Source organism: Monodon monoceros, unplaced genomic scaffold (genome assembly GCF_005190385.1).
Source record: "Monodon monoceros isolate NGI ecotype Baffin Bay Population unplaced genomic scaffold, NGI_Narwhal_1 Super_Scaffold_12, whole genome shotgun sequence".
In the NCBI taxonomy this organism is placed as follows: Eukaryota; Metazoa; Chordata; class Mammalia; order Artiodactyla; family Monodontidae; genus Monodon; species Monodon monoceros.
Genome location: NW_021703768.1, coordinates 116,837,564 through 116,850,102, shown reverse-complemented (window position 1 = coordinate 116,850,102; position 12,539 = coordinate 116,837,564). Strand labels below are relative to the sequence as shown.

The window sequence follows — 12,539 nt, the reverse complement described above, 5'->3', positions numbered from 1 at the left end:
GCTCTAGCCCTACCTGCCCTGCCATGTCCTCCTGCAGCTGAGAGCAAGATGGAGGTTCTGCCAACACCAGGCACGGGGCCGGGTCCTCAGCTTCTGGGGGTGGACAGACAAGGGGCACATTGAGCTCCACTCTGGGAAGAGGCCCAGAGTCCCTGCCTGGGCTAAAGGCCAGCTGAGCCCAGAAAGAGCTGAGCCAGGACCCCCCTCTCTTGCTGGGACCAAGGGAGGGGTGCCCTTCAGGGCAGAGGCATGAAACAATGCCCCAAGTCCTCACTCTGAATCACCATGTGACCTGGGACTCATCATTGTCCCCTCTGGCCTTTGTGAACCCATCTGCAGAATGGGGGCATCACCTCTGCTCTCCTTCCCCAGGGCTGGTGGCAGAACTTAGGGTCATGAATGATGAGAGGGCTGGAAAAACAAACTCACTACAGAGGTCAAGGAGAAAGGCAGCTATGGCCCACTCTCTCCACTACCACATTTGACATACGGGGAGACTGAGGCACAGAACCAGGAAAGGCTTTGCCCCAGGTCACACAGTGAGTAGCTACCTCTAGACTCAGGAGTAGCCTCCCTCTGCACCTGGATGGGCTGGAAGTACAGGATGAGCCCCAGTTTCCCAGACCCTCCCTCAAGATCATGGCTCAAATTCTCATCCAGAAGAGTCTACACAAAGCAGTGACCCTGCCCACTTCCAGCCCTGCTGGCAAGAGCAGGGGACGGGGTACAGCTGGGCCACAGGGCCCACTCATGAGAAGGAGATGCCTACAAATGACAGCCCAGCAGTGGCTAGATCCTCTGCATCCTCCCTCAGCCAGAACCAGGCCCCTCTCTCAGCAGGGGCTCCTGTGATTGCCCTTGGGATAACCTTGGGCATAGCAGCCTCTTTTTCAGCACCAACCAAAATGGGGTCCATGACGGTAATGGAACCCTGGCTGGGCCAGGGCTGAATGCCAAGCCAGCCACTTTCTGGGTCTCAGCTGTTCCTGCAACAACCCTATCCCCCCTCCCCACTCTCCCATGGCAGCTGGAGTGAGTTGTGAAAACACAAATTATATCATACCCCTCCCTCACTGGCAACCCTCCATCAGCTCCCATCGCCAATCTGGCCTCCTCAGCATGGCCTAAAAAGGCTCTGCCTGAGCTGGTTCACTACCCTCAGCCCATCCCCCACCCCAGCAGCCACACTGGCCTTCTTTCTGCTCCCTGAGCTCATTCCCACCTCAGGGCCTTTGCACCAGCTGTACCCTTGGCCTAGAATGCTCTTTCCCTAGATCTTTTTTTTTTTCCTATGGTTCTAGCCTGAACCAGTTTTTACTATGATGGTTTTATTTTATTCATTTATTTTTTTTAATTTTATTTATTAGTTATTTTTATTTTTGGCTGCATTGGGTCTTCCTTGCTGTGCACAGGCTTTCTCTGGTTGCGGCGAGCGGGGTCTACTCTTCGTTGTGGTGTGCGGGATTCTCATTGCAGTGGCTTCTCTTGTTGTGGGGCACGGGCCCTAGGCGCATGGGCTTCAGTAGTTGTGGCATGCGGGCTCAGCAGTTGTGGCACGCAGGCTCAGCAGTTGTGGCACGCGAGCTCTAGAGCGCAGGCTCAGTAGTTGTGGCGCACGGGCTTAGTTGCTCCGCGGCATGTGGGATCTTCCTGTGTCCCCTGCATTGGCAGGCGGATTCTTAACCACTGCACCACCAGGGAAGTCCTCCCTAGATCTTTAAATGACTGCCTCTTCTGTCACTCAGGGCTCAACTCCAGTGCTGCCTCCTCAGAGAGGCCCTCTCTGACTACACAGCACTCTTTTACACTCCTTCACGGAGAAACATATCTGCTAAGCATCGTTTAGCAGACCTGAAACACCCTTTTCTATTTGTTTCCTTATTTTCTGCCCATCTCGCTCACTAGGTGGTAAGTTCAGTGAGGGTGGGGACTATGCCATGTTCACTGCTGTCTCTCCCAGAGCCTAGCACAGTGCCTGGCAAACAGTGGACACTTTTTAAATATTTAGTGAATGATAACCTAGAGATTGCCATCATCCCCATTGTAAGCAGAGGCTGAGAGAGGTTGAGGACCATGCTCAGGGTCACGAAGGTGGAAAGTGACAAGTCTGGCTTCTGCATGGAACAACACGGGACTCTCACAGGGATAACCTCGTAAAGTGCCTTCCATGCTGGGATCCAAGCCAGGGACTGTGGGAAGCCCAAGGAAAGGGCTGGAGGGCCCAACATGTTCTCTAAGACAGAGGGCAGATGCACGGGTGCAGGCGCCCGCGTGCACGTCTGTGAGCAAGCGTACGGTACAGGCATTTGTGGGCACACACACACACATCCCACATATATTCAGACCCATAAACACACATGAAGGGAGCTGGACAGCTACTCATGAGGTAGGCTCCTGAGGTAGTGAGGAGCCTACAGGCTTAGGGGCAAGGTCCGGGGCAGCTAGACCTACATCACTGGGCAGCTGGGTGATTGGTTGAAACCAATTCTGCTCTGGGAGCAGCCGGGGCAGGGGAGGGACAACCCAGTGCTTCAGGCTAGGGCAGGTGGTAGGGAAGACAGGCACCCACACTGACCACAGCCACAACCCTGGCATCAGGCAGCTGTGTGGGTTTGGGAGGAGATGGGGTAGTACAGGTCAACCTGGTAGAAATGGGGGCACAGGAGGCAGAGCTGGGATAGGGGACCCGTGGCACTGAGCACTACCCAGGACAGGCAAAATCTAAGAGCCTGTGGGATGTCCAAGAGTGCCTACAGCCCAGGCAGGGTATGTAGAGGGGACAGGGAACAGAGAAAATCATTCTGGAATGTCAGTGTACAGGCAAAACTGAGACTACAGCTGTCCCAGGCAGCAGGGCTGGGAGCCAGGCACTCAGGTGTTGCCTCCAATGTGCTAGGGGGACTTGGGCAAATGAAACCCTTCTCTGGCCTCATTCCCTGTGTACATCAGAGATTCCTAACCATTTCTAAGCCTTAGACCTCTTTGAGCATCTGATGGAACTCTGTATCTTGCTCCAGACAGACTCACACAGGTACACAATATTCTGAGTATTTTTTGAGAGGCTCATGGACCCCTACAGCCCATCCATAGGAACTGGGCATGAACCCCAACCTGGACAATCCCCAAGGACTTTCCACCTCTGACATTGTACACTCGGAGTTCCATGAACGCTACTTGGAAAAAAAAAAAAAAAAGCTGGAAACCTTTCATTCTCAGACCTATTTTCTGCCCCCTGGGAACCTACCCTGAACACCCCATCGGTTCCACTGCCCTTTCCCAAAATTTCTACTACACTAATTGACTCCCTAGCTCACCCAGATTTTAGCACATGGGCTGGGATCTTCACACACACACAAACACACAACTGTACCCACATGGGCAGTTAAATTAGACGATCAGCGAAAAGGGCTGGTGTGTTGTAAGTGCTCAGAACAGACCTTGGCCAGCTGTGCCCCACACCATTCATGGGGCCCAGGCTGGCCCAGACCTGTCCACTCCAGGCCTCCACAAGAACCTGCTGAGCCACTGACAGCACGAGCAACAGGGAGGTGACAGGAAGACCTCTCAGCGGGGCCCCTGGATCACACAGCTCACCATGCCCCCCCACAATCTCTGCCAGCCAACAAGTCTGGAGGTCAGGACCTTCCTGTCATCCCAGAGCTGTGAGCACACTCCGAGGCACAGATCAGCCTGGGCGTGTACCTCCTCCATGTCCCACCTGCCCGGGGCAGGGAGATGCCCCGGATAATACGGAGGGATGTCTACCCAGGAGCCTTGGGAACTGCCCTGCCTCCATTCCCCAAAGTGACCCTAATCCTTCTACCTACTTGGTCTTCTCAGCTTGGACCACCTAGTGCCTCAGATGGGACAGTCCAGGACAGTGGGTCAGCGCCCTAACTGTGCAGTCAGAAAGACCTGGCTTCAAATCCCACAAGCCGTGTCACCTCAGGAAAGTTGCCTACCTCTCTGAGCCTCAGCACCCTCCTCAGCAAAATGGGGGTGGTGGTGCTAACAGCATGTGCCCCGCAGGGCTGCAGGGAGGACAAAGGAGATGGCTTGGCTGCGATGCTCAGCTCAGAGTCAGGCACAAGTGCTCAGGGAAGGGTGCTTTTCCAGAACCATCTCTCAGGTCTGCAGGGGAGGGAGCTGGCTGCCCACATTGGGGGCGGAATGCCCAGTAGAGTAGCACAGGACACCCAGTAGGCCCCAGCAGACATTTGCCCTAGGCAGCCTGTCAGAGCAGGTTCTGAGGCAGCGGCTTCAGAAGCCCAGCCTGAGGGTGGAGGCAGGAGAAAGGCTCCTGTGGGGACCAGGAGGATGGGCCACAGAGGGTGCCCCACCCTTTCCTGAGGCAGGTGAGGACCCTACAGTCCTGGCCCCACTAACACTCCTGCCCCAGACCCGGCTCCCTCCTAGCTTTCCATCTCAAGGCACAAAAGCCACACCAGGTGCAGGGCAAGGGCCAGGGGTCTGGACCTCCCTTAAAAGGCTCCCATTCCCTTCAGGTGATGTTAATCTGGGATTAACCGGGAGCCCAGCACCAGCCTGCTTTCTTCCTCTCAGCCTGGCCTTGGGTTGTGGGCGTCTGGAAGGCCTCCTTTCTCATGGTGGGGCAGGCAGAGGTTCCTGGGATTGGGTGTACATTTGCATCTTATCTGCATGTGCCCCACAGCCTGCTGGGACTTTCAGGGGCCCCTGGGCCCAGCTCTGCAAAGGTCATTCTTTTACATCTCCCAGCTTACTTCACTCCCCGCCCCACAGCCACTTGGCACCTTCATTTGCTTAGCATTTGCATACATCTGCATGCTGGTTTGGAGAGCCCTCAACACTGATGAAATTCACAGCGTCTGCTGTCAAACCCCAAATCATGTTTATAGCTGGTGACTCTACCCCCAGTCAACTTCCCTGCAGGGTGAGCCCTCAGTTTTCTGGGACCACAAAGGACTAGGCTGTTCTGGTTAAGCTGGCTGCTGCCTGTCTTCCTGGAACTTCAGCTGGCACCTGGGACTCATTCTGCTTCTTGAGCCACATTTGAGCCATGAGCCTGCAGGTTGAAAGCTTAACCCCGAAAGCTACAATGAACTGACCAAGGGCAAGTCCTCCCAGCAAGTCCTGCCTTGGCTAAAAAGCCTGGGGAAGGGCAGACTCCAGGGGCTCAAACTCTGAGCAGCCTCCCCCCAGTCTGGTTCAACAGCCAGGAGAGATGAACCAAGAAACTTCATCCTCCCTGCTCCCTGCCCAATTTTCATTTACCCCATACTCTCGAGATCCTCACATTCTCTGTCCACCCTGCCTCTTCCTCTCTGCCTCCTTCCCTGAGACCTTCCTCCCCACCCTCTCCCCAACCTCTTGATTACATCACTCCACGTAACCCCTCCCTTGCTGAGGCTCCTCTTCTCCTCCCTCCCTCCTCTTACCCTGTCCTCTACTGTCTGTTTTAGGGCTTCAGCACAGGGTCTGACAAAGGTTGTGGTCTCCTTGGGCCCGGTTGAAGGCGAGCAGCATGTGGTGCAAAGTGAGCGGGTGTGAAAGGGTCTGTCCCCATCTTTGAAACTGGCCCTCCTATTCAGCCATAGCCCACTGATGGGAGATCTGGGGGCTGGTAAAAGTCTCACCCCTTCATGGACTGTCCATGGGATAGGAGTGTCCATGGGATAGGAGAGAAAGAGAGGAGTCAGGAATGACGCCAGTATTTCGACCCTGAGCACCTAGAAGGATGGAGTTGCAATTCCTGAGATGGGGAAGACCGGGTAGAGCAAGTTTGGGAGAGAAGATCAGGAGGAGAGGAGCTCAGCTTTGGACAAGTTGGGTTTGAGGCGTCCAGTAGACATGGCAGTCGAGATGCTGAGTGGGCTTTTGGAGCTCAGGAGAGAAGTCAAAATTTGGGATATAAGTCTGGGAGCTGGCAGCATATAGGTGGTGCGTAAAGCCGTAGGACTGATGAGATCGGCTCAGGAGTGAATGCAGATGAGGGCTGAGTCCTGAGCACTCCAATATTGTGAGCTGCGGGTCGGGGAGAAGGAGACTGAGAAGGAGTAACCACGAGGTCAGAGGAAAACAGGACAATGGATGTCCTGGAGATCAAGGAATGTATTTCAAGGAAGAGGGAGAGACTGAAGGTGCCAAAGGAGGCAGATGAGGACTGAGAGTGGCTATTGGGTGTAGCAACATGGAGGTCATTGGTGACCTTGAGAAGAGCAGTCAGTGTACAACCCTTCTGGGGAGGTTTGCTGTAAAGAGGAGCACAGAGATGCAGTGGTAGCTGGCTGGAGAAAATGAGAGAGCCATCTTTTAAGACAGGAGAAACAATAACAAGATATCTGCTGAAAGCGACTTCCCTGGTGGCGCAGTGGTTAAGAACCCGCCTGCCAATGCAGGGGACACGGGTTCGATCCCTAGTCCGGGAAGATCCCACATGCCTTGGAGCCACTAAGCCCGTGAGCCACAACTACTGAGCCTGCACTCTAGAGCCCGCGAGCCACAACTACTGAGCCCGCGCACCACGACTACTGAAGCCCGGGCACCTAGAGCCCATGCTCCACAACAAGAGAAGCCACCATCATGAGAAGCCCACGCACTGCAACGAAGAGTAGCCGCCGATCACCGCAACTAGAGAAAGCCCACGCGCAGCAAGGAAGATCCCACGCAGCCAAAAATAAAATAAATAAATTAATGTATTACAAGGAAAAAAAAAAGATATCTGCTGATGGAATGATCCACTGGGGGGGAGCCTATAATGCAGGAGGGGGCATTTGCTGGAACAGTGTGCCCTCCACCGCCCACATTATAGGTTCCCCCTCTACTGCACAAGGGGACAGGATCTATTTGCACAAATCAAGGGCTGGCCTAAACCAGGAGCAGGGACACTTCATCCGCAGCAACTGGGGAAGGCAGAGCAGTGGGTACAGATGCTAGTGGATGGGTGAACGTAGCACTGGGAGTCTGAGGAAGTTCTAACTGCTTCTGTTTTCTCAAAGAAGTAGGAAGCAATGTCATCAGCTTTGAGGGAGGATTGCAGAAGAGGGGCTAGGGTTGAAGGCAGAACAGAAAGAGTGAAATAGTCATCAGGTAGGGGGAGGGAGTGGACTTAGGACCCATGTGGGACTGCGGGACAGCACTAAGGACACACCCGAAGTCCATGGTTTTGAATTAAATGTGAGACCAGTCAGGGCAGTGGATTTTCTCAGCCCCACTCAGCTGCACAGAGGGAGCAGACCAGGCACTGCATTTAACCAGGGTTGGGGTTTTGCCAAGCAAGTATGAAGAAGTGAAATGAGGTAAGGAAGTTGGGGTCTTCAAGGGAGAGACTATCCTGACTTTTATAGTGGCAGCTGCCTCTGAGCCGGCCCCTGCCCCCACTCAAAGTCCCTCCGCTGCTGGTACCTGAAAGCTCACCATCCACTCCCTGCTGTGGGTTGTGTGTGGCCTTCCCTCTGCCCTCATCCCACCAAGACCTGGGGAAGTGAACTTCCCATACGCTGTTCCTTTGACCTGGAAAGTGCCTCAGACCTCACACACTCAAACCAGCATTCTCCACATCCTGTCCAAGCCATTGCATGACAGCCCTCGCCACCACTAGTCAGACACCAGTGCTCTTCATTCTGCCTCCTAATCTCTCCTTACTCCATCCCTTCTCTCCACCCCGCACCTGCCATACCCCCGTCCCAGCAGGGCCCCCACACCAACTCCACTCCCCCTGTGCACTCCCTCTGTGCGCCGTACGCAGCAGCCTAGAATCCAGGGCACCAGCGTGTTGTGCTGGGCCATGTCACAGCCTCCTGACCATCCCTTTCACCCCGTTCGCCCCGCCAGTCCACGCCATCCTCCTCAGAGCGCCCTTCCCAGCACTCACATCTGCCTCATCGCTCCCCTCTTTAAAACCCTTCAGTAGCTCCCCGTGCCCTTGGGGAAAGGGCCAGCTGTCAGCCCACATTCTAGGTCAGCTGTGGTCCAGGCCCCACCCCCTTTCTTCCTGTCTTGCCCCCCACTCCCTCTCCTCCCCCCCGACCCTGTGCCCCTCACTGCTTTCTCGGGGCTTCTTCCCCACACTGACAGCACCTGCCCTGAGTTGTGGCTCATCCCATCCACACCCCTGAGGCTGTGAACTCCTTGAGGGCGCCATTAGCATCTGCTTAACCACCCTTCTCCGGCGTATGTTCTGAAGGGGGGGTTCAGTCAGTTTTGCTGACCTGGAGTGCGGGTGACCAGGTGGATGAAGCTTCTGGAGGTAGGGAAGAGGGAGGAACAGGATTGAAACAAAGGGACTCCTTAGCCAAGTGACCTAACTTAGCACCACCTATTACAGCACAGGCTAATGACATGCGCCTGCTGGTGGACACGACATCACCTATGGGATATTCCTGCCCAAAATATTTAACCTGACTCTACTCATGAGAAAGCAATAAGACAAACCCAGAATGTCGGGCATTCTACATGAACACTGACCAGGGCTCTTTAAAACTGACAATGTCATAAGAGACTTCAAAAAAAAAAAAAAGCAGAGAATTGTTCTAGATTAAAGGAGACTAAAGAGACATAACTAAATGCAATGTGTGATCCTTTATCAAAAAAAAAATGTTTTAAGCTATAAAGAACATTACAGGGACAACTAGAGAGATTTGAATATGGATTACATGAGATTAGATGGCATCATTAAATTTCTTGGATATGATCAACAGTACATTATATAGAAAAATGCCCTTGTCTCAGGAAATTCATGTTGAAGTATTTAGAGCTGAAGTGCTATGATGTCTGCAACTTACTTTCAGAAGTTTCAGAGAGAGAGAAACAAATGTGGGCAAAATGTCAACAATTGGCAAACTAGGTCTTAGGTGAAGGGTATATATATAGGTGGGTGTTCATTGTTCGATCAGATGTGACAAGACAAAAAGTTAGGGGGGAGGGAAGGGAGTGGAGGGAGACACTCTAAAGAGGGGAGCTCAGGGCCCCTGATGGCGCAGGAGTCAGGAGAGGGCAGTCCTTACCGCAGCAGACAGCACGCTGGGCTATGGGCCTGACCTGGACGCCGGAGTCCTCCCGGGCCAAGCAGACACAGCCCTGGAGCGGCTCACCACCTAAACAGGGTCAGGCTTACCTACGAGCAAACCAACTTAGGAGGACAGGGCCCTGCAGGAAACAGCCAGGTCCCACGGAGACCAGCAGGGCAGCCCTCAGCCGGGACAGGACTGGCAGGAACAGGGACCCTAACCCACCTCTGCCTGAACCGTAGCAAGGAGCTGGGTCTGTCCCAGGCCCACCCCCCTACCAAACACCCCTCAAGGGGTGACAGCCTGAGTGTATCCTCCCGTGTGAGGAGCCAGGCTAAATATGGAGCCCCAGACATAAGATGCCTCTCAAAACAGATTTTCCTGGAAAAGACCATCTGGCAAAGAATGTCTAGAGCATCGTCTGTCACGAGAGGCAGTGTTGTTCTCCTTCAGGCCAACGTCCGGAACGGGAATGCCTCGATCCCAGCTCTCTAGAAGATCCCAGCTTAGTGCCTCAGTTTTCCCCAAGTTCACTCTCTTGCTCCAGATGAAAAGGTGCTCAGTCCCACCTCCCTCCTAACTTGTACCTCCAAGGAAGAAGAGAATGAAATTGGGGACAGAAGTCCAAGCTTCAAGCAGTTCTGCCCATGTGCAAATCCTGATTCTGCCACTTACTAACCAGGTGACTTTGAACAAGCAACTTTTCCCTGAGCCTCAGTATCCACAAAATGGAAATAATGGGCATACCTCCCTCTAAAGGCTGGTCTGTGTAGGAGAGTACTTAGCACAGTGGCAGTGCACGATTCTGGAAGCTGGGCGAAGCAATGTCCCCCCCACCCCTCTCTCAGTCCTGTCAAGAGCAGCAAGACCTTTCCAGGTAACTTTGCTCCCCTGCGTTAGGGAACACTGCGGGTCAGGTCGGCTGGGGGAGTGCACACCCATAGCTGTCAGACCAGCAGCAGGAGGGAAGCCTCTCAGGCTGGCACAGGGCACTCCTGGGATTACAGGGTACAAGTCACCTAAGCATTGAGGTTTCAGCCCCTGCAAAAGGCACCAGCAGGGGAGGACTTCAAAGGGCATTCCAGTCAACCTTCTACCTTTAGTTGGGCCACCACCCACCTACTCATCCCAATGTGTGGGAATCCTCTGGTTCAGGCCACAACCTAGGGACCTGCCATGTTTCCACCAGGACCAAACTTTGCAGTAGCCTCAGTCAAAAGCCACTGACTCTTACCATATGCTGGGGAAAAGGGGCTCTTGAGAGGGAAGGTGGGTATGACGGAAGAGAGGGAAGGTGGGTAAGGGAGGGCAGCTGGCCCACTTTGCTGATTCAGAGACCACAGGTCATAGAACTTGCAGCATCCCTGGGAGGCAGCGGTCCTAACCTCCCAAGGAAGGAGTGGAAAAATGACTATATCTGCCAGGGCCAGAGGTTGGACTTGGAGGTGGTCCCAATGCCCCTTCCCCACTCTCCCTCGAGCTGCCTGAGTATCCCCCATTAAGCAGCTTTTGTTTCCAGGGTCTGGAAGAAGGAGCTGGAGAACCCAGGAAAGTCCAAATGCCTCTCCCCAAACCCAGGCTGCTCATCTGTCCTGGCCAAACCCTGAGCCCTCTCCCTGCTCCCCATTCACCCACCCATCAAGTTCAGCCTGGCTTATCCTGAGCCTTCCAGGAATTCTCAGACCCACTTCCATTGTGGCTGGTGCCCCCAGTTCTCTCCCAGGGCACCCCAAGATGGCCCTAAGGTTAAGGGATGGGCTGAGGCAGTGGCCCCCTGGGCCTGTGCAGAGACAATGCCCCCAGTTCTGACTCAGGGAGTCCCCAGGTCCTCCAGGGAGAGCAAGAGTTGGAATACCTCCTCCTAGGAGGGGGGCCAGCTAAGCAGGTGGTCCCCACATCTGGACTCCCTGCCCCACCCCAGCCCTAGCAGTGACTACTAGGACCCCTCCCTCCCTGCGGCTGCCACAGCCATTATGTGCCTCCTGGCCTTGCCTGATGCCTGCCACGCCCCCATGCAAGCCCTGCTCCAGCGGCAGAGCTCAGAGCCGCTGAGGCCTGGCCGCTAAGCCAGGCTGTCAAAGTTGGGAAACTGGAAACAGAAATAAATCTTCAAAGCTGCTCCGTGGTAAAGGTGGTGGCCAGCAGGCCTGGCACCCAACACCCCAGGTCCCTGGCCACCAAGCTCCAATGGCACCCCATCAACGTACACATATGCACTCGGATTAGACAAACGGCGGGGGGCGCGGGGTGTGGGGGTGGGTAGGAGATCAGGAGACAACTGGGCTGCCGGCCCTAACCCTCCCTGCAGGCCGGCCTGGGGCTCTCTAGCGGTGCCCTCTCTCCCTGGCCCAGACTCTGCCATCCCGGGCTTCCTCTTTCGGCCCCATCTCCATGACAACCGTATCCTTCAGATGCTCCAGCCGCCACGGAATTGATCTCGAAATGTAGCTTTGTTAGCAGACCCAGGCGGGCACGGAGGGCGGAGGGCGGCGCCGCCACCCAGCATGCTCCCCCCAACCCCAGCAGTCCCTCCCGGCCCCCAGCCCGGCTTCGGGAGGGGCGGGGTCCCGGGGCACGCTGACCCTGGGAACAAGGTGTTCCCGCACAGCCCGACTCACCGCTCCGGCTCGCAGTCGCTGGGTCCAGCCTCTCACGGTGGGGCCATGAGGAGGCCACCGCTGGACTGACCGTCCCACTCCGCCACCGCCTGTCGGGGCTCCCGCGCTCGCTGCTATCCCTTCAGGTGTCGGAGCGCGTCTGTGGAGAAGCAGAGCAGAGGTAGGGGGGACGGACGGCAGGAGGGAGGGAAGGAAGTAGAGAAGGAGGGAGGGAGGAGCGGGAAGGGCGGGGAAGGGCGGGGGGACTGCGGGCGGGGGGCGGGGGGAATGGAGCCGGGAGGCGACAGCGGCCACGCAGGCCGCCCGCCCGCCTGCCCGCCTGCCCCAGCTCTGCACTGAGGGCCGGATCGCGCGCCCGGACCCGGCCGAGAAGGGAGGCAAGCCCTGTCCCGCACCAGCCCGCGCCGGCCCTTTAAGAAAGTGGGGGAGGGGAGCGCTGCGAGGTTCCGCCCCCGCTCCTAGCCTAGCCGAGCTCCAGCTGTCCTCTAACCCCGGGCCAGCCGGCCGGACCCAACACCCTCGGCAGGACCTTGGGGCCCCAGACCCTGAGCCCTCAGGAACCACCCTCCTCGAGGTGAAGGAGGGAGCGGGTCCTTGCCCCCCTCCCCTTGTCTGTTCGTGGTCCGACTCCTTGCCCTCCACACCCCCGCCAGCGCTCGCGCACCGTGGCGCGCGCGCACACACACCGCCACACACCGCCACACACCGCCACACACCGCCACACACCGCCACACACACACACACACACACACACACACACACGCGCGCGCGCGCGCGCCCAGGGGAGACCCAGACGACTGAGAGGAGCGAGGAGTGAGAGGAGCGAGGAGTGCCGGGATCACGGTGGATGATCCCAGAGAGAGGGAGGCTGAGCCCAACCTACTTAGCTACCTACTGAGACAGACAGAGGGACAGACAGACCTGGGGTATGGGG

General features: G+C 56.1%; 1 protein-coding gene across 3 annotated transcripts in view; it reads right to left on the bottom strand.

The window, feature by feature from the left end:
- Positions 1 to 12,539, bottom strand: part of PSD2 (pleckstrin and Sec7 domain containing 2) — a 112,267-nt gene that overhangs the window by 38,407 nt on the left and 61,321 nt on the right. The window contains exon 1 of one of the 3 annotated variants that reach the window (XM_029218774.1): positions 11,606 to 11,786. The exons of the other annotated variants lie outside the window; for them this stretch is intronic. The gene's annotated coding sequence lies outside the window, so the exon portion shown is untranslated. Of the gene's footprint in view, positions 1 to 11,605; positions 11,787 to 12,539 lie in introns of those variants that run through there. 3 annotated transcript variants of the gene reach the window in all.